Consider the following 22,437-nt stretch of genomic DNA (forward strand, 5'->3'; position numbering starts at 1 on the left):
AAAGGGAAGCCATTGTGCAATGGATATGGACCAAATTCACTTTCCTATCTAAATCGAATATTTCTGAGCATGTATGGAACAGCACATTGTTCCTGTGAGGACCGGTCCATTCACCGGCCCGTATCCAATTGGGCTAGTGGGCCAGCCCAATGAAGCCAGCCATTTGGAGTCCGCCACCTCGTCCTTAAGGGGAGGGGCAGATGTCAATAGAAGGGAGGTGTTGCTGCCAGGTGTTAATACAGTGACAATCGCTTAAAAACCTCTCGACACGTCGCTTAGAACCCCCCAAACGCCTTCCTTCCTCCTGGTATGCTCCCTCCCAAATCCGGACGCTGCCAGATCTCAGCACCCCGTCGGCTGGACATCTACGCCGACATCCCCACCATAGCAGCTGACCTCCGGTGGTCGCCAGAGCCTCTCTTCACCTTACTCCATCACCGACACCCGCTGCTTGGGTCAGTGAGGTAACATCCATCCATTTCTCCGTCCCTTCCTTCCTGATGTTCATAGCCTTGCTTTTCCTCCCAATCTGCTCAGGATAACAAAGAAAAGAAAGAAAGAAAGAAAGAAAGAAGCAAAGAAGAAGAAAAATAAGAAAAGAGGAAGAGGGGACTCACCAGGGAGACGTCGCGTGCGGCGGCGGCCGGCTTCGGCTGCGAACGGCGCTGACACGGGCGTCGGCCGTGGGCCAGCCGAGGATGCCGCTGGCACGGGCGTCGGCTGCAGGCCGGCCGAGGGCACCGCCGGCTGTGGCCGACCTCTCCCGAACTCACTGCCTCCCCTCGCAGGAGAAGAAAGGGGGAAAGAAAAGAGGGATCGGGAGAGAAGGAAGGAAAGAGAGGAGGAGAGGAAGCTCTTGGAAGTAGAGGGAACGGGGACTCACCGATTCGACGTAGCGTGCGGTGGCCACCGGCTTCGGCCGCGAGGGCCGCCGGCACGAGCCTCGGCCGCAGGCCGGCCGAGGATGCGGACGTCGAGCGTCGGCCGCGAGCGCGGCCGAGGGCGCCGCGGGCTTCGGCCGCGGGTGACGGCCGAGGGCACCGCCGGCCGTGGCATGACCCCAAGCTCGGCCTCTCCCAAGCCGCCGCCTCTTCTTCCTTGAGATGGGAAGGGGAGGAGGTTAGAGTGGAAAGAGGGTTCGGGAGAGTCGTCGGGAGAAGCTTCGGGAAGGAGAAGAAAAAGAAAAGAGAAAGAAAGGAGAAGAAAAGAAGGAAAAAAAAAAAGAAAAAGAAAAGAAAAGGAAAAGAAAAGGAAGAAAAAAAAAAGAAAAAAAAAAGGGAGAAGAAAAGAGACCCTTAACGGATCCGACCTAACGGGACGGATCGGGGTTCGGGTCCGAAACCCGTTAAGCTCAATAATAAAAAATTGATATTTTAATCATGCATGTAAGTTTATAAAATCTTAGCTAGCCAAGAGGCACTATTATAATGGGCTCAAAGATGCTACTGATCGAATGCAACTGAGCTGGCCTTGCTAGTGGCCGAGAAGGACTAGCTGGCCCCGCCAGTGGCCGAATGGACTTCGCAGTAGCATCCGAGAGAATGGACCACGACATGCCGGGGGCACGGTTTCATATGCATACTTTATGAAAATGATATTTGAAGCATGATCATGAGGCTCGTTTCAGAGCCTGGGTATATGAGGCGGGTGCTTCCAAATCCTGCGGATGCGTTTTTGGGGAGAAGCAAAATCGGTGAGGGGTGAAGGACGCTTGCGTGAAGCCCCGGAACCGGCCAACATCTGGCAGGGGAGCCCCGTGTTTCCCCCTCATGTGGGCCCGATAGTCACATGCCCTGTGCTGGCGGGCCGTGACATTTATGAACGTGCCTGGCCAAAGCATACATTGTTTTACAACGGATTTTTTGAATATATCCTTATGAAATGTTGTATTTTGCTAAAACCGCTATCTCCTTTAAATGATGCTAATCGCATGAATTCTTATGTTTTATGAAAATTCTGTTTGACTGAAAATACTGCTTGTTTTCCAAGCATACATATTTTGCCATAATAAATTGTGAGATAATACGCATGTCAGCTTCTCAAACCCTGCATAAACATGGTTACCATTATGTTCGATCCGGTAAGATTATGTATGATTACTTACTGAGCCGTGTAGCTCATATCCGTTCATTTACTTTTTCTTTCAGATCCTCATCACTGATAGCTGGCAGAGACACGTTAATTTGGTATCAGGGCTTCTTTCTTTTGGAGTAAAGCAAGTATACTTTTGTGTACATAAACTACATAGAAGCTCTGTATTTGGGTACTGACCAGCATGTTGTACTAAGAATATTTTCATATGAAAAAATTTGGTTGGTTTGGCTACCCTGTTACCCAGGTATGAGGCTGCGTGCTATTGTGGGCGGTAGTCGGCAATAGCACGGCCGTGTCACGGATCCGGGTCCGGGGCGTGACATTCTTGTGGTATCAGAGCAATAGGTTAACCATGAGTAAAAATTTCAAATTTTAATAAGGGCATGGGTAGTTAAGTCTCATTTAGTGAGATTTCGTATATTGGAAAGAAAGAAAAGATTTTATTGGTCGCATCATCGGTCAGTCACAAAAATTGCTTGACACAAATATTTTGATAGGTGACAATGAGCAACAAAAAGAAAGATGTTAGGGCTAATACAAAACCATTCTAGGGGCATGATTGTGACAGGTATGGTATCAGAATTTAAGATTTAAGACTACTAAGGATTTTGGTGTTTTGAATCAGAATGCTAGCAAGCCATGCCAAAATAAGAATAAATTATTTTGGAGATTTCTCGATGGAGTAATTTGTTTTTTTTTGAATTATGATTAAATTAGATTTTGACTGATATTAAGTGGAGTACTAGCCATGGAATGTTAAAGTACATAGTGATTATTTGTGTATTAGTATATAGGTGATTTTTGGAAGTTTAACTTGATACTGGGTACTGTGGATAATACTTCTAGTTTGAAGTTAATTATTTTGATGGCAAGATAGGGTTCATTCATAAGTTGTTTAAGGCTTGGACAAGGAAAGATTTTTATTCTTCGAGGATGAAATTTGTATGACAATTATGCATGAAACTATTATATAGAAAGAAAATATATTTGAGAATGAGATCTAAGAGTTTCCCCTTTGTTTACTTAGAATGTGAAATATTAGATCTTTGCAAATTATAATGCAAGATTAATATTTTGATTGGAAGTCATTTAGTAAATCCTGAGAATAATTTTCAATGTTGAAGAATATTTTAGGCTCAAATGTTCTACTATGGATAAAGTGCAGTTGTTTGTGATCCTGTGATAAATCAATTAAACGAATATTAGTTGATGTTTTGACACAAAAAAAAAAAGAAAATGATGATGACATGGGGTCATTAGGAAATGCGAGTGGAATCAGCAATAGAGTTGATATGGGAACAGGCCCAATAGCACATGATGTTTCAGGGGTTTGTACTTAGTGACCCTGCTTCTAAGATTTGAAATAAACTATTTCATCTCTAATAGAGGGGCAATTATCAAATGCTTTCGTTTATCACTAGGAAGCAAGTTTAAATTGTTTCATGAGGAAGGTGAAAGTTATGGATGATAATTCCACATATCATCGTCTGGTGGAAAGAGTACAAAAGAAGAAGATTTTTAAATAGAGATCTTACAACAAAAGTATACATCCTTTTCTTTTAACGGAGATGTGAGATCCAGAATCACCTTCTAGCAATGCTAAAGTAGGGCAGATTATTGTTCATGCAATTTAAAGATACCTAATATAAGATTAGGATATTGAGAAATAATTTCTAGAAGTTTACATAATTCTGAGCTTAAAATGTTCTAAGATGATTTGAGAGTTCATCACTTATTAGAAAAGAAGGCTCATTTTTATGGCTGAAGTTGCTGGAAATGTAAAATTCGTTTAAAACGTTTGTCACTTGTTTAAGGGGATCTTATGTTGGGATACCCTTTCTTTGCTCACTCATGGAAAAGTAAAAAGAAGTTCTAGCTAAGTAAAATTCGATCTAGATGGAGGAAAGATTTGTAGTGTAAATATCCATGAGGTATTAAATAGTTCTGTTTGTAGACAAGTAGTATGTTGATCAAAAGTTATTAGTGAATTCAAAGGATTTTGATGTTTTGAATCAGAGTGCGCAGCGAAAATATAGTGGTCTGAATTATTTACCTAAGTTGGTTAGAAGTGCGATTCCTTTAATTCGGAAAGTTTTGATTTGTTTTCTGGTGTAGTAGGATTTTTTCTTGATAAATAAAAAGAGAATGTTCTGATTTTGGATAGCACGGTGCTATCCTAGATTCTCCAGTTTTATGTCGTGCTAAGAAATTCTTAGCATCTTTTGACTAGAATTAATGGATCATCGATTTTGATCTCAGATCTGAGTCCTTCTAAATGTGAAGCTTGAATTTCTTTAATTAATATCAACTCTCCATCTGATTAAAAGAAATTGAGGTTATTAGTAGACCATGATGAATTTCAATCAAGAGTGGACTAGAGTTGTTTATGATCCAATCTTGTGATAGATCGGTTAATCGAGAGCAGTTGATAGTTTGATAAAGAAATTTGATATTCTTATTCAAAATTAAGATGTTGATTTTCGTGTATAAGCAACAAAAAAAAAAGAGAAGTTTGAATTAGATCACCTATTAAAAGAACTAAATGTCGAAGTAATGGACCTTACTCTTTTGATAAGATCTACTGATAAAGTTGTATTGATAAGGAGAATTATTAGAAGATTTGACTTAGATTCTAATGGAGAAAAGTGTTGTTGATTCTCTGAATAATCTGGAGATAGCTATATAATTTCACTAGTAAGTTTTTCTATTGTTGGCAATTTCTGAGAGATTTTGAGCATCTTAAATTTAGTATTAACGGATTAATGGTGCCTTGGATGGGCTTAGACCTGGAATGTTTCTTACTCCTAGCTATGACATTTTCGATCTACCTATTTGAAAAGGGGTCAAGTTTTGGTATGCCATGATTTTGCCAAAATCTTATAAGCAAGCACTTTAAGAGGGAGACTAACTGAGATCTCGAGGATGACTTGATGATTGAATACTTTTAAAGCTTGAGCTTTAAGTAAATTTCGAGGACGAAATTTTTTTAAGGGGAGAAGAATGTGAGGACCGGTCCATTCACCGGCCCGTATCCAATTGGGCTAGTGGGCCAGCCCAATGAAGCCAGCCATTTGGAGTCCGCCACCTCGTCCTTAAGGGGAGGGGCAGATGTCAATAGAAGGGAGGTGTTGCTGCCAGGTGTTAATACAGTGACAATCGCTTAAAAACCTCTCGACACGTCGCTTAGAACCCCCCAAATGCCTTCCTTCCTCCTGGTACGCTCCCTCCCAAATTCGGACGCTGCCAGATCTCAGCACCCCGTCGGCTGGACATCTACGCCGACATCCCCGCCATAGCAGCTGACCTCCGGTGGTCGCCAGAGCCTCTCTTCACCTTACTCCATCACCGACACCCGCTGCTTGGGTCAGTGAGGCAACATCCATCCATTTCTCCGTCCCTTCCTTCCTGATGTTCATAGCCTTGCTTTTCCTCCCAATCTGCTCAGGATAACAAAGAAAAGAAAGAAAGAAAGAAACAAAGAAGCAAAGAAGAAGAAAAATAAGAAAAGAGGAAGAGGGGACTCACCGGGGAGACGTCGCGTGCGGCGGCGGCCAGCTTCGGCTGCGAACGGCGCTGACACGGGCGTCGGCCGCGGGCCAGCCGAGGATGCCGCCGGCACGGGCGTCGGCTGCAGGCCGGCCGAGGGCACCGCCGGCTGTGGCCGACCTCTCCCGAACTCACTGCCTCCCCTCGCAGGAGAAGAAAGGGGGAAAGAAAAGAGGGATCGGGAGAGAAGGAAGGAAAGAGAGGAGGAGAGGAAGCTCTGGGAAGAAGAGGGAACGGGGACTCACCGATTCGACGTAGCGTGCGGTGGCCACCGGCTTCGGCCGCGGGTGACGGCCGAGGGCACCGCCGGCCGTGGCATGACCCCAAGCTCGGCCTCTCCCAAGCCGCCGCCTCTTCTTCCTTGAGATGGGAAGGGGAGGAGGTTAGAGTGGAAAGAGGGTTTGGGAGAGCCGTCGGGAGAAGCTTCGGGAAGGAGAAGAAAAAGAAAAGAGAAAGAAAGGAGAAGAAAAGAAGGAAAAAAAAAAGAAAAGAAAAAGAAAAGAAAAGGAAAAGAAAAGGAAGAGAAAAAAAAAAGAAAAAAAATGGAGAAGAAAAGAGACCCTTAACGGATCCGACCTAACGGGACGGATCGGGGTTCGGGTCCGAAATCCGTTAAGCCCAATAATAAGAAATTGATTTAGCCAATTGAACCTGAACCCGAGCCTAATTAAATTGGGCTAAGTCTGGACGAGCCCAAACTGCAAATTGGGTCAAATCCGAACCGAATTAAGCCCAAATTGATTTGGGTCCGAACCCAATTAAATTGAGTTAGTTCCAGCAGACCCAATCTGGTTTTAAATCGAACCCCAAAGGCTTCAAATTGGACTTGGGCTAAATCCTTGGATGGGATCCAAGCAAGTAAGTTCATAATATGATGAACTAAGAAATTTTATAATAAATAAATGGGAAATAATATAATCCCTATTATGTTGTTTTAGGTGATTAAGGATTTGTCATCTGGACTTGAGCAATTTGGAAAGCGAATTGAAGTAAGTAATCTGTCTTAATCTTATCGTAGATCTTGTATTACGTTTTATAAGATGAACCACTGTTTTTCATACAATTTGAATTGTATACATGATTTGTGAAGAAAGTAAGTAACCTGTTCTAATCCTGTTATGGATCATGTCATGTTATTAATGTTTCCTAAGCATTTATTTTAAGTATATATGTTTCATGCATGATATGTTACAATGCATAAGTAACTTGCATGATCTCAGAAGCTATGGCTATGTATGCAACATGATGATGCTGATATTTTAATCATGCATGTAAGTTTATAAAATCTTAGCTAGCCAAGAGGCACTATTATAATGGGCTCAAAGATGCTACTGATCGAATGCAACTGAGCTGGCCTTGCTAGTGGCCGAGAATAACTTTGCTGGCCTTGCTAGTGGCCGAGAATGACTAGCTGGCCCCGCCAGTGGCCGAATGGACTTCGCAGTAGCATCCGAGAGAATGGACCACGGCATGCCGGGGGCACGGTTTCATATGCATACTTTATGAAAATGATATTTGAAGCATGATCATGAGGCTCGTTTCAGAGCCTGGGTATATGAGGCGGGTGCTTCCAAATCCTGCAGATGCGTTTTTGGGGAGAAGCAAAATCGGTGAGGGGTGAAGGACGCTTGCGTGAAGCCCCGGAACCGGCCAACATCTGGCAGGGGAGCCCCGTGTTTCCCCCTCATGTGGGCCCGATAGTCACGTGCCCTGCGCAGGCGGGCCGTGACATTTATGAACGTGCCTGGCCAAAGCATACATTGTTTTACAACGGATTTTTTGAATATATCCTTATGAAATGTTGTATTTTGCTAAAACCGCTATCTCCTTTAAATGATGCTAATCGCATGAATTCTTATGTTTTATGAAAATTCTGTTTGACTGAAAATACTGCTTGTTTTCCAAGCATACATATTTTGCCATAATAAATTGTGAGATAATACGCATGTCAGCTTCTCAAACCCTGCATAAACATGGTTACCATTATGTTCGATCCGGTAAGATTATGTATGATTACTTACTGGGCCGTGTAGCTCATATTCGTTCATTTACTTTTTCTTTCAGATCCTCATCACTGATAGCTACCAGAGACACGTTAATTTGGTATCAGGGCTTCTTTCTTTTGGAGTAAAGCAAGTATACTTTTGTGTACATAAACTACATAGAAGCTCTGTATTTGGGTACTGACCAGCATGTTGTACTAAGAATGTTTTCATATGAAAAAATTTGGTTGGTTTGGCTACCCGGTTACCCAGGTATGAGGCTGCGTGCTATTGTGGGCGGTAGTCGGCAATAGCACGGCCATGTCACGGATCCGGGTCCGGGGCGTGACAGTTCCTCATCCACCAAATAAAGTACAAAGTTATCTCTTTTGCCTAACTTATAGGATGACATCATGGATAGATTTAAACTATCAGTATTAGAGAATACAAGTTTCCCCATATGCAATATCTGAGACACATGAATAAGTTTGATGAGTTTGTCAAAGGGAATTTGGAGCCAGAGAAGATGGTATTAGAAACAGATAGTTGTTGTCATTCAAAATACCACTTCTCTGTTATACACTCCGAAGAGAAGAAAAGAAGAAAAAGTTAATACTGCACTAAATATTTAGTCCCCCTCTCACACATCAAGAATCTACTTTATCACAATAGCAAACTCTCACATGGTGGAATCAGTGTTGAGTTACCTTTTGACTTCTTTGTCTCAGTGGATATCTAGTTCGCAGCTATATAATCCCTTGCCTAAGTTTTGGATGTATCAGATAGAGGGATTTCTAAGACTACAAACTCCTTTCCATGGCTTCTAGTTTTGTTCCTGATGTATGGGGATGGATCAGTAACCTTCCCGCAATCACCCAATGGAACACAGATGTCATATCTCTTCGCATCTGTACCATAGGATCAACACATCCCCCTATGAATCTCTCAGTCACCAGAAGCTCCCAAAGCCAAAACCCAAAACATTTTGCCTGATCATCTTTCGTGATCTAGCTTGGGGTTCGACCGCTCTGGATCAAATTACTAAACACCATATGCTTCTCGAAATCTTATATTTTGTATTAATAAAATTTGCCAAGATCTTTTTGTACCATGAGATCGTATTGGTGATTCATACCCTAATTTCGTTTATTATTTTTTTATATTACTTGCAGTTCAATCAGTATTTTAATAGAATGGACAAAAGTTGGATAAATAAGTCGAGATCTAGTGCCGAATATTTGAATGGAGTTCAGAATTTCGTTAAATTTGCTTTTGAGAAATCTGAAATGAATGGGAATATTTTTTGTCCATGTCAAAAATGTGTAAATTGTTATGCTATCGCTCCACAAATTGTTGAAGAACATTTAGTATGGAATGGTTTTTTGATGGGTTATACAGAATGGATATTTCATGGAGAGTCTAAATTGTCGTCTTCATCTAACCAACCCTTAATTATAGAACACACTGCTAGTATTGGATCTAGTAACATAGACAGAAATCCTGTTGTAGAAGATGATATGAGGGGCTTACTTAGAGATGCTCTTGCACATAATATTAGAAATTTAATAGATTTTAGTGGAGAGCAAGAAGGAGCTCCAATAGGTGATGAGCATACAGTTACTGAATCTATACATGTTGAGGAACCTATAGACTCTGAAGATAATACAACTCGGTATCATAACTTGCTGAAAGATTGTGATAAAGAACTATATCCGGGTTGTAAGAATTTTACGAAGATTTCTTTTATGGTGCATTTATTCCATTTGAAATATTTGAATGAATGGTCTGGGAAGTCTTTTACTATGTTTTTTCAATTATTAAAAGATGCATTTCTAGAAGGTGTTATTTTGCCGTCAACTTCTTATGAAGCCAAAAAACTAGTAAAAGACTTGAATCTTGGATATGGAAAGATACACAGTTGTCCAAATGACTGTATTTTATACCGTGGTGATAATATTAATGAAGATTCATGCCGAACATGTGGATCTTCATGATGGAAAAAATAAAATGAAGACGAGCATGATTTGTCGAATGAAGTGGATGCTGCACAGTCTAAAAAAATTCCGGCTAAAGTTTTGAGGTATTTTTCTCTCTAGCAAGGTACTCAGATAGGGAGAGGAAGATGAAGGGGAAGCTTGACTGACGCCGGCGCTTCCCCCTCATCTTTCAGCGATAGATGAGAGCGAAAGAAGAGGAGTGGAACGAAGCCTTAAAGGCGAGGTATCTCTACTTGAGCAATCATTAATTTTTTTTGATAAAAAAAGTGATACCCAGACCGGACGACTTCTAGCCCAGGTCCTACTACCAGTCCGCGTCAGAACGATTAGACCTTGGCAGAACCATAATTCGCAGCGGAAGGTTCGGACCACTCATCAGGGTTAAGGAATAAGTTCCAACTTTTCTTTCTTGAGCTGGAGTGGGAGTCTTTTTTGGAATGGTTATTCATTCTTCTTTTTTTTTCGTCCTATATCTAGATTGAAAAGGATGTATGCATCATCAAAAATGGCTTCCTTAATGAGATGGCATGATGAAGGACGTACAAGGGATGGAATGTTAAGACATTCAACGGATAGTTTAGCATGGAAAGCATTTGATGATAGGCATCATGAATTTGCTTCTGATGTTCGCAGTGTAAGGCTGGGTTTGGCAACTGATGGATTTAATCCATTTCGAATGATGAGTTCTACATACAGCACTTGGCCAGTTGTTTTGGTTCCATATAATTTGCCACCATGGATGTGTATGAAACAGTCTTCACTCATTCTGTCAATGGTTATTCCCGGTGATAAGAGCCCAGGTAATGATATAGATATTTTTCTGCAGCCTTTAATAGATGAATTGAAAAAGTTATGCAGGGTGTTGATGCATTTGATGCTTTCACTGGCCGAACATTCAAATTGCGTGCAGCTCTTATCTGGACAATCAATGATTTTCCTACATATGCTAATATATCCGGTTGGAGCACTAAGGGGCGTATTGCATGCCCTTTTTGTGGAGATTTAACTCATTCATATTGGTTAAAACATGGAGGAAAATTCTGTTATATGGGTCATCGAAGATGGTTAGAAGCAAATCATCCATTTCGACATCAGAATAATCAGTTTGATGGTACCATAGAGTTGCGATCTGCACCTATTCCACCAATTGAAACTGAAGTTCTTAAACAAACTCATGGCACTAACTATATACCTGGTAAGGCATTCAACAGTTCAAAGAAGCGGGGAAGGGGGGATGTTGGCAGCTCAATGACACAGGTTTTTGAGGACGCTGACAACTTCGAGAATGATGACAGCATTTATGGACAGAAAAATAATGATGGCACAAACTCGGTATCTACACAGAAGCAGTTATGGAAAAAAGGAGCATTTTTTTTGAATTACCTTATTGGGAGTATAATCTTCTTCGACATAATCTTGATGTCATGCATATAGAAAAGAATGTTTGTGATAACTTGATTGGAACAATGTTAAATCTTGAAGGAAAGACTAATGACAACTTGAAAGCGCGTCTTGATTTGAAAGACATGGGCATAAGACAAGAGCTTCATCCTTCTTTAAGGCATTATGTTCCAAAGTTCTAGATCCCAAGGAGCTTGATCAATTGGAATCTAATGTTGCACTAACACTGTGCCATATGGAGAAGATCTTTCCTCCTGGGTTTTTTACTTTTATGGTTCATCTAGTCATTCACTTGGTTGGGGAAGCTAAACTTGGTGGGCCAGTTCACTATCGTTGGATGTATCCTATTGAGAGATGATATTCTTAAACTCGAATGTCCATATTTATTATTAATATGAATATATATCCTATTATCTTCCTCGATGTTGATGTTGAGCATTAAAATTTACTGTTGAAGATATCTTGTGCGCTTAAAGGAATATGTACGCAATCGAGCCTATCCCGAGGGATCGATTGCGGAGGGATATATTGCTGATGAGTGTTTGACATTTTGTTCGAGATACCTTGAAGGAGTTGAAACTGCTTTTAATCGACCACAAAGGAATTACGATATTATACATAATGCAGAGGAGTACAAGTTCACATCTGGTGGAAGATTTGTGGGGAAAGCTGAAAGTACTGTAGTTCATCACAAATTATTGGCACAGGTACGTCGTTATGTCTTACTTCACAGTGACTTAATATCCGAGTATCGCTGGTCAGTATGGTTATAAGAAATCACAATTTACTGTCATATCAGATATAATATTCAAAACAAATAATTTTTTTCTCGTGCAGAGATTTTTTAGTGGCCCAGCGAAGCGCCAACAATAACATTCATCCTACCCCAAGGATTGAGCAAAGATGGTTGGTTGAGTTATTTCCTGAATGGTTATTAAAATAGATTAGACGTTGAATCCTATTAGGTCTTTTATTATATTCTACGATCGGAACTTTGAAAAATTAATTATTATCTGACTTAATTTTTTTTAGATACCGACCATGATGGAGAGACATTGTTCCAATGAATTAATAGTCCTTACTCAAGGTCCGAACAATATTGTCAATAGATATGATGGGTTCATTATAAATGGTTTTAAATTTCATACAAAAAAATGTGAAAAATTTAGAAAAACCCAAAATAGTGGAGTTAGGGTTGAGGCGGACGGAAAAATTTATTATGGTGCCCTAACATATGTTTATGAGTTAGATTATTACGAAAACTTTAAGGTAGTATTATTTCGATGTGATTGGATGGATATAAACTCATCTAGAGGTTTGAGGCAAGATATAAATGGCTTCACACTAGTAAATTTTTCAAGATTGATACATACTGGTGTGCTATTGAAAGATGACCCATTTATTTTTTCATCTCAAGCTCAACAAGTATTCTTCGTGCAAGACTCGAAGGATAAAGATTAGTCTGTTGTTGTTAAGACTAAACCTAGGGACTTGTATGATATGAAAAAAGGGTTAGCAGAGGAGGATGATGAGACTTATACTCAGTGTATGCCTTTTAATGTTCCGCCAATTCATGAACTGAATTCTACTAGTTTGGTTAGGATGGATGTTGAATGAGAGCTGGCTAGTTTCTTAATGGTAAGAAAAACATTACCTTTATGCATTAAATTATTTTGCAATTTATAAATTATTTCTATACTTTTAATTTTTAACTAATATTGATTCTTTTTTGTGCATACTAGATTACAACATGCCGCGAGGAAAATGTTTCAGAGATATTAAGTTTCAGCACACATCCGTGGGATCTACTTCTGATCGTTCCCAGCATCCCGATGAGCCCCATACTCAGTCCGGGTCCTAGTCTGAGCACGTGCCACCTGCAGATTGTCCAAACATAGATGACGTGGACGTCCTGGGTAATTTGATTTAAATCATTTGCCTTTAATGAATATCATACCAAGATCTTGACATTCAGCTTAGTAGCTTGTCTTTAAAGCGACTCTTCAAATGGTATTATATTCAGAATATTATATGTAGACCTATAATGGTAAAAGATATGGCTGCTAAAAAGTTTATATTATAGAGTTTTTTTTTCCATAATAAGCATTTTTTGAGTCAAAATATAAATATTGCTGCTAAAGTTGTATTAATGGTGGCTAACAAGATTATTCTTTTATTTTTGTTGCCGGTTTGTAGTGACAACAATTTAGTGATAACTTTATCATATTTAGCGGCATTTTTTTGCTACTGAAAATGCCTTCTTGTATTATATCATGAAAATAGTGGTTAGAGGAAAGAAATTTTAAGATCTTCTGAGCATACGGATTTAGTAGCCAAAGGAAAGTAGCTAGAGCCTAACAAGTGAATGAAATAGGGTTGAAATAAACAAAAGTTTTAGAAATAAACAAAAGCTGCTAAAGACTCTGTAAACATAGATGGTTGTACAGAGTTTTCAGCAGCTTGGCAAATTTTGTACTCCATTATATTATAAATAATATATGGATTTCATTTATTTCATTTCTATCTCTAACTTATTTAATTTCTTTTAGAGCTGGATTACGTAGTTTAGTATTAATTTACTTTGAATATGAGAGTTGTTGGGACAATGGCGATCTCAAGTAGTGCAACCTTAGCGGCTTCGATGCAGTTTAGATTTTTGAAATATCATAGTAATTAGATTTACTTTTTGAAATATTCAGAATAATTAGGTTCTTGAAATTCACCGATTTATGTTACCTTTGGGTTGAGAGTAGGTTTGATCATGTCTAATATTAATTCACCGATTTATGTTACCTCATATTCTTCCCTATGTAAGGAAATCATAGAAGCATGCACTCACTTGATTAGATGGCTACAACTTGATTAGAGAACCTATGAAACATTCACCTCCCTGGATGAATGGTGATAGGAAATGCAGCCCACGCAACCAGCTTAACCTGTTTAAGTTGGATGTTTAGGGAAAAAATCTATTCAAAGGCCAACTTAGGATGAACTTCTGTACCAAGGTTCAAAACTAAATTAGAATAGGACAGACAAATATATCATATGCTGTCAGTAATAGTACCTATGCTGTTTACTACAACTTGTACATCTCTTTAATCCCACTTCCTCTAGCTTCCACAATTATGTCAAACATGTTCAATCCAGAGGTCTGGTCTATCCTCTGATGTTTAATCCCCGAAGCCTTGACATATCGTCTCCTACCTTTTAAAATACACTACAAAACTTCAATAGCAGTGATACGCCAATGTTCTTTCCAGCAAACCTAAATGTTCATTTGAAGCTGATGATATATGATAGGAAGTAATAGGAGGCCCAGAAATCTAGTAGAATTATGAGTTCATTCCAGTTCTAACTATTTTGCTTTAAATCATTTGCTTTTAATGGCTATATGTTCATTCCAGATCTAACTATTTTAAATCATTTGCCTTTAATGGACGTCTTATTTTATAGATGGACTAGGGAGAGTGAGGAGAACACGAGGGCCCACTCGAGCACGAGACGTATGGACCCTACCTGAGGATGAGAAGATTGTCGTCCATTGCAACGAACTGGGGTAGCCCATCAAGAATGCTGCAAGCATTTTATCCACTTTTTAGGATCGGTTGCGCGGAAGGGACAATTGTGTCCGCTCAACTATACGAAATGGAACGAAATGCTTCCTTCGTATAAGGTTGAGCTTTTTAGAGTTGTTGAGGTAAAGAATTGAATTTGCTTACTATCTTTAATTATTTTTTGATTTAACATTGATATAACATTTTTGACTTTGATGTAGACAAAGTTTGTCCTTCCTGCAAATAGCCATGATTGGGTGCTGAAGTCCGTCAACCGCAAATGAAAAGAATATAAGGCAAAGCTAAAGGCGGATAGGAAGCACGAGGGCATGACTGAGGAGGAGGTGGCCCGTGTTTGTCCTCCAGATGTAATCTCTCATCAGTGGAGGGAGCTTGTCCACTACTGGTTTTCTGAGAGAGCTCAGGTTGTGTATATTTTTTCAATACCTTAGATTGTATTTACTATTATTATAGATTAGAAATTTGTACATTGTATAAATTTCATTGTTTATTATTTTTTGGAAAAGACATATTCCAATATTGGTAGAGCTGCTCGAGCATCACAGATTGTTTCTCACACTTCAGGCTCCATGAGTTATGCGAGGCGTAGAGCTGAATTCGTAAGCTTTTTTGAAACTCTTTAAATTTATCTTAAATTATTCTATCATATAGCATGTATACTCTTAAAATATACTTTTTGTTGTAGATGGATGATAATGGGAGGGAGCCTGGTAGGGTGGAGTTTTATAAGATGACTCACACCCACCAAGATGGCAGCTTTGTCCGGAAGGAGTCAAGAGATATAGTTGTATGTATTCATCTTTGGCTTGTGCTGTATTTTTTTTTTGTTCTATTATTGGCATACATTAATTTGAATTTTTTTTGAGGGATATAGGATAGGGCAACAAATCTTATTTCAGAGCGCGTTGGGGGGTCATCATCATCCGATGCGACCAATCATGTTAAAGCTCAAGTGCTCGCTGAATTGATGGGCCCAGAGCATTATGGTCGAGTGAGGGGTTACAGCGTTGGAGTTACCCCCACTCAGTTGTCTTCAGTGGGCACATATACAAGAAATGCCAGAGAATCTAGTAACACTGCAGAAGTTTGTCATCTTCAAGCAACTATTGAAGAGCTGAAGCAAAACCAAGCAAATTTGCAGTCTCAGCTTATGAATATTTCATCCATGTTACAACGATTTCTCCCTTCTCAGGTAAATAACTATATATATTTAAATACTTTATATATTATCAATTATGATATATGAGTTAATGCAAGTGGGAGAATGTTAGAAGTATGCCCTAGAAGCCAACGTGGTTGACGCATATTTATAATCTGGGGCATAAATTTATAATTTGACACTTATTAATAAATAAGATTGGGTAATTTATTTTTCATTCATGTTTGTATGTATCCATGAATCGTCCAAGAAATTAATAGATGATGACACATAATTTCAAGGAGTTGAGAATTTGAAGTATGTGTCATTAGGGATTAATTTCTAAATGCTCCGATCGATGGATCTATCACGAGAGACGGTGATCGATCCACTGAGATTAGTGCATAGATCACTTAGTCAGATGGACGAGTCTCGAGTCCACGGTGTAGAGACACTGGAGTGATTATGCAAGTACTTGTTAGAGAACAAGGTACTGAGCATGACCAAAGATAGTAGTCACATGGATGTATATCCACTCGTCAGTGACTGCTTATGTTGCAGTTGTATGACTGGTCCTTTGACCTGCGATGCCTCAGCTATTCACTATGAGGTTGCTGTAGTTTGACGAGCCTGTGAACTTGGGCCCTAGTCATTCGGATTCTTGTAGTGCGAATTGGCTGCAGTAGGTTCATTTTGGAATAGAGTTGCATCTAGATGGGATCTATCGATCTTGATAGATTAGGAGTGATCCTATGTGATTTATGAGACTAAGTTCGATAAATTCCTGGCCAAGTATTTTGGAAAAAGAGTTTTTCATATCTCGAACTGGAAGTCGTATAAATTTGACATTTGACAGACGATGGGGTTTGACGAGATATCCATAACCTTTGTCACGTCGGGATCCATGATAGAGGGACTGTATCATACGCTAACTGCACCAAGAGGTTCAGATATTTCATTCTGCTGGATTGCCACCACATACTGCTAGGTGTCACTAGTGGATTGTGAGACTCGAAGGCATTTACTTGGTGATCAGTGAACCCTAAGAGTAGAACTAAAATCATTTCAGTCCACTGAAAGGATTTTTAGTGATATTGAGATAAAGATCTCAATATTTCTCATTACCAGTCAGAATAGAACCTACGGGGTCACACACATAGGGGATTTAATTAGTGAGACTATCATAATTGTGATTTGGAATCATAATAGAAATCAATTATCAATATGATTGGTGACTGAATTAACCCACTAAGTGTTAATGAGTTAATGGAAGAAGAATTAAGTGGAATTAATTGCAATTGGATTGCAATTGGGCTGATTTAATGAGCCAAATCAAATTGGGTTCGATCCAAATTGATTTGGGTTCATGATTGGGTCAATTTGATTAAACCAAGGTTTGTGCAGATTTTAAAGACCACATGTCATCGTAGGATAAATATGACTTAAGTCATGTTCACACTATGCAGACTTTAAAGTCTACATAGCGTCGTAGAATGCATGCTTCCAAATCAATTAATTCTCCTAATGAGATTAGAAATCCTAATGTGATTAGAAAATTAATCAATTGATTAAATAGACACATGTAATGCATCTATGAGCACAAGGATTGGACACTTGGCATTAATCCAAGGGTGGGTTATTGTTCCATACTCCTAATAAGATTAGGAGGAGCCCTAAACCCAATCTATAAAAGGGTAGCAAGGGAGAAGTTATGGATTAATTCTCTCCTCTTCCTCTCCACGCCTCCTCTTCTTTCTTCCTCCTTCTCCACGGCAGCAAGGGGTCTTCATCCTCCTCTTCTTCTACGGTAGCAAGGCAAGGAAGATCCACGTGCAAGGTTCCTCCTTCCTCTTCCTCCATCGTGAGCAAGGTTGAAGAATAAAGGGTTCTTCTTTAAGGAGGTATGTTGCAGATTTTTATCTTCTAATCTATATGATAGTCATGAGAGGTCTTCGCAAGGAGCTAGCACTTCGGTAAGACCCTATCTAAGATGATTAGATCCTCGTGTGGATACCTGTAGAGGCCGGACAATTGTGTGGCTCAAACAGGAACCTAGATAGATCATCAGGCTACGGTGTTCTTCACCTGCAGAATTTTTGAAGATGAGATCTTCAAATTAATTTTTTCTGATTTTAGTTTCAGATTTATGAATCTTAATCAACCTTCCTCAGATCCTAATCTTCCCTCCCTAATGAATTCAAAGATCTTCTGGATTTGGATCCAGAAAAATTTTTGAATTCTATGATCCGAGGCGCGTTCATGCGATGAACGACGTCCCGTTCGAATTCTGCTGCGAACGTCGCATCGAACGGGGCGTAAATCAGCAGAGATAACTAAGACTTGATTTCTTACCATACCATATCTTATATGGTGTGGTAGGAACGGACTTAGAGAAAACTCTATTCAATATATAGAAAGCTGTAAGTAGGTCATCTCCCTACAAGAATAAGGGTAAGTCAGTGAAGCTCATCATAGACCTAACCATATCCAATAGGGTCTAATTCCTCCTTTCTGACATCCCGTTGAGTTGAGATGTACTAGGAGGTGTCCATTGTGAAACTATACCATTTTGTTTGAGATAATCGCGAAACTCTCCGCTAAGGTATTCACCTCTTCGATCTGATTGAAGAACCTTAATGAGTTTTCCTGTCTGTTTTTCTACTTCATATCTGAATTCTTTGAACCTTTCAAATGCTTCAGATTTATGTCTCATAAGATAGACATAACCATACCGTGAGAAATCATCGGTAAAAGTAATAAAGTAGAAAAATTGACCCCTAGCCTGCATATCAAATGGGCTATACACATCAGTGTGTACTAGGGCAAGTATCTCAGTGGACCTCTCCCCGTGTCCTACAAAGGATAATTTGGCCATCTTTCCTTAAAGACAGGATTCACAAATCGGATATGACTCAGAAGTCAATGAGCTTAAAAATCCATGTTTCTCCAATTTGTTAATTCTGTCTTCTCCTATATGACCAAGTCTGAGGTGCCATAAATACTTTTGATTTATCTCATCCTAGATCTTTTGGATCCTATAGTACTCACTGTATGCTCAGATACGTTCACAGATACATCCATATGTAAGTGATAGAGACCGTCAATCATAAAACTACGTCCAAACAATTTATTTCGCAAATAAATGGAAACGTAGTCTTTATTGAAATTAAATTCAAAGTGTTCCTGTGCTAGACAAGATACAGAAATCAAATTTATGCTAGAACTAGGTACAAAATAACAATCCCTAAGTATCAAACCAAATTCTGATGGTAAATGCAAAAGAAATGTGCCCACAGCAACAGCAGCAACTCTTACTCCATTGCCAACCCATAGGGTAACCGCACCTTCCGTAAGTCTTCTACTTTTCTTTAGATCCTGCATGGTAGTGCACATGTGAACACTAGAACCAGAGTCTATAACCCAACTGAAAATAGAAGAAACTGTTAGATTAATTTCAATGATAAGCATATTAGACATACCTTCAGAAGGCGTGTCTTCGTTCTTGCTCTTTAGACCTCCTATGTAGATAGGACAATTTCTTTTCCAATGGTCGTCTTCATTGCAATGGAAACACTTTTCTTTGGGTTCGGCCTTCTTCTTAGAAACTTCCTTCTTAGGCTTCTTCTCAGTCTTCTGCTTCTTTGCAGACTTCTTCTTTCTAGTAGACTTTCTTTTGAAAGTAGAAGCTAGCTCGGCAGCGAGAACTGTACCCCTTGAACCTTTCAAGGCTCCCTCAGTTGTTACCAACATGTTCAACAATTCAAGCTTAGTGCAATCAATTTTATTCATATGGTAGTTTATAATAAACTGCCTATATGAAGATGGCAAAGATTGTAGGATCAAATTCGTTTGCAAATCCTTGTGCATGGTCATGTCGAGCTTCTCAAGCTCCTCAAGATCCTTGATCATGGTCAAACCATGGTCAAGGACAGACTGCCCATCGTGCATCTTGGCTTTGAAGAACCTCTTGGACACTTCAAACCTCGCTGCGTGACTCTTCTCACCATACAACTCTTGCAGGTGATCAAGTATGTCATTGGCAGTCATCATGCTCTCATGCTGGCATTGCAATTCGTTAGACATGGATGCCAGAATGTAGCACCTAACCTTATTGTCATCATCCACCTATTTCGCATGCGTCTCATGCTGTTCATTGGTTGGATGGGCTGGCAACGTTGGGAGTTCATCGTCAAGAACATATGCTATCTTCTCACAACTCAAGACAATCTTCAAGTTGCAGAGCCAAACCTTGTAATTAGGTCCGATCAACCTATTGTTTTCTAGGATTCAAGTTATCGGGTTGGAAGCCATTATGATCTGCAGAGAGTAAAGATTCTAATTAGAAATTTGTATTTGACATTAATTTATTTTAGGAACTTTTAAAACAAAATAAAATCAAATCCTCCCACTATTTCTCGGATCTCTCGCACTTCCTTGGTAAAGATACGGAAACCTATGACTTAGGATTTCAAGTGGGGTGCTACAGTCCCACCAATCTACATGCCACCTCATCTAACAGTTATTGGTGACACATAGACGATGAGTGTGCAACTCTTGTACAATACTTCATAAGTAAATTGAGCTAACCTGGTCTCCAAGTCATAAGGATCTCGCCTAATAGTTATTAGATCCGTTTCTTAGTTAAGTCAAATCCATTGTATTCTCCGCAAAAATAAAGCCGTCATTGGGTCCTCACCTAACAGTTATTGGAACCCAACCCCATCTTTACCCCACAACATCATATATAATAGAGAGGTCCAATCTTTCGATGCAACTTGCCCACTGTATCCAGCCGAGACAAATCAACGCCGGAAAGACTTTAGCAACTCTACTATGGTGGAAGACCAATAGACTTAATATTAGATAATCAGATCTTAGTGATTCCAACTTTAAGCTTTTCATAGAAGATAATCGATCAATTGGCCATGTAAGTAGGTAGGAGGCTCCCCTTACTCAGAGAGTAAGGTCCTAATTAAGTAACCACTTTTAAGCTTTCATAGACACCAATTAGATCAATTAATCAAATATGGCTAGCTCAATATATCGTTCACTCTCAATTGATTTAGGAAGGTTTTAGGTCTCATGGGTTTACATCCAATGTAGCAATCTACCCCAAACCATATGTCATATATTTACATCTTATGTAAATGTCATATTGATTAAAGTTTACATCCTATGTAAATATGAAACTCTTTCATGTATTATGTGATTACATCTTATGTAAATGACATAAATGCTTCAGTTTCCATCTTATGTAAATATCCTATTGTTTAAGAATTTTATTTATATCTCATGCAAATAAGTTTTGTTTAACTAATACATACATCTCATGCAAATAAGTTTTGTTTAACTAATACATACATCTCATGCATACATTATTTTAAACATAACCTTAAACAAGTATGAACATCATAATTACCACATGCACCTCATGCATATTTTCAGATCTGTAACTTTTAACCTATTATGCTATTCTCTGAATTTCAGATCATGCATTACTTGATTTAAACATTGTAATCTAATTGCAATTCTAAAAACAAGATACAAGATCAAAAGAAAAGAAAAAATCTGCATGCTGAAAATTTCAGCAACCTGAAATTTCAGCATGCAGAAAATCCAGCAAACATAATTCTTTTAAAAATCAGATCAAAAATATGATAATTAATCCTTAAATCCTAATCATGCTTCCTAGAACCTGGCTCCGATACCACTGTTGAGATATGCCCCGCACAATGCGATGTTCGCAGCGGAATATCGCACGGGACGTCGTTCATCGTATGAACACGCCGTAGATCGTAGAATTCAAAAAATTTTCTGGATCCAAATCTAGAAGATCTTTGAACTTATTAGGAAAGGAAGATTAGGATCTGAGAAAGGTTGATTAATTATCATTAAACTGAAACAAAAATCAGAATTTGTAAATTTGAAAATCCTATCTTCAAAATTTCTGCAGGTGAAGAACACCGCAACCTGATGATCTTTCTAGGTTCCTGTTTAAGCCGCACACGTGTCCGGCCTCTACAGATAACTACACGAGGATCTAATGATCTGAGATAAGGTCTTACAGGAGTGCTAGCTCCTTGCAAAGACCTCTCATGACCATCAAAAGATTGGAAGAAAAATCTGCAACATGCCTTCTTTGAAAAAAAACTCTTTCTTCTTCAACCTTGCTCGCGATGGAGGAAGAAGAGGGATGAAGCTTTCACCATAGATCTTTCTTTTCTTTCTCCCATGGAAGAAAAGGAAAAAGAGGTCCCCTTGCTGCCGTGGAGAAAGGAGGAAGAAGAGGGCTTGGCGTAAGGAAGAACTCCTTCTTCCTTGCTGCCGTGTGAAGTACCTCTTCCTTGCTTCTTCTTCTTTACTTTCCAACGCCTTGGAGGAAGAACAAGGGGATCCTTCACCTTGCTGCCGTGAGGAGGAGAAGGTCTCCTCTCATGCTGCCATGGAGAAGGGAGAAAGGAAGAGGGAGGAGCCGTGGAGAAAATTTTCATTAATAGGGCTCTCACACGCCTCCTATTTATAGATTGGGTCTAGGGTTTTCAAAAGCTTATCTTGACTAAAAGATAAACTCTACATAACCACCCAACCTTTGGATTAATGCCAAGTGTTCAATCCATGTATCCATGGTTCCACGCAACCATTGCATGACAAGTGAACTTTGTAGTCCGCATAGTGTGAACACGACTTAAGTCATTTTCATCCTA

General features: G+C 39.4%; 1 long non-coding RNA gene across 2 annotated transcripts; it reads left to right on the plus strand.

The window, feature by feature from the left end:
• Window positions 1-4,636: 4,636 nt before the first annotated feature.
• Window positions 4,637-7,882, plus strand: LOC149768728 (uncharacterized). 2 transcript variants are annotated; one of them, XR_016396338.1, is made up of 3 exons: window positions 4,637-6,498; window positions 6,579-6,629; window positions 7,705-7,882. It is a non-coding gene; the product is annotated as an uncharacterized LOC149768728 (long non-coding RNA). The 2 variants fall into 2 exon arrangements; XR_016396337.1 differs by having other exon boundaries at window positions 6,579-7,882.
• The last annotated feature ends 14,555 nt before the right edge of the window (window positions 7,883-22,437 follow it).

The sequence above is a fragment of the Phoenix dactylifera genome, chromosome 1 (genome assembly GCF_051530095.1).
Source record: "Phoenix dactylifera cultivar Ajwa chromosome 1, Ajwa_hap1_PhDact_Kaust_v1.1, whole genome shotgun sequence".
NCBI lineage: Eukaryota > Viridiplantae > Streptophyta > Magnoliopsida > Arecales > Arecaceae > Phoenix > Phoenix dactylifera.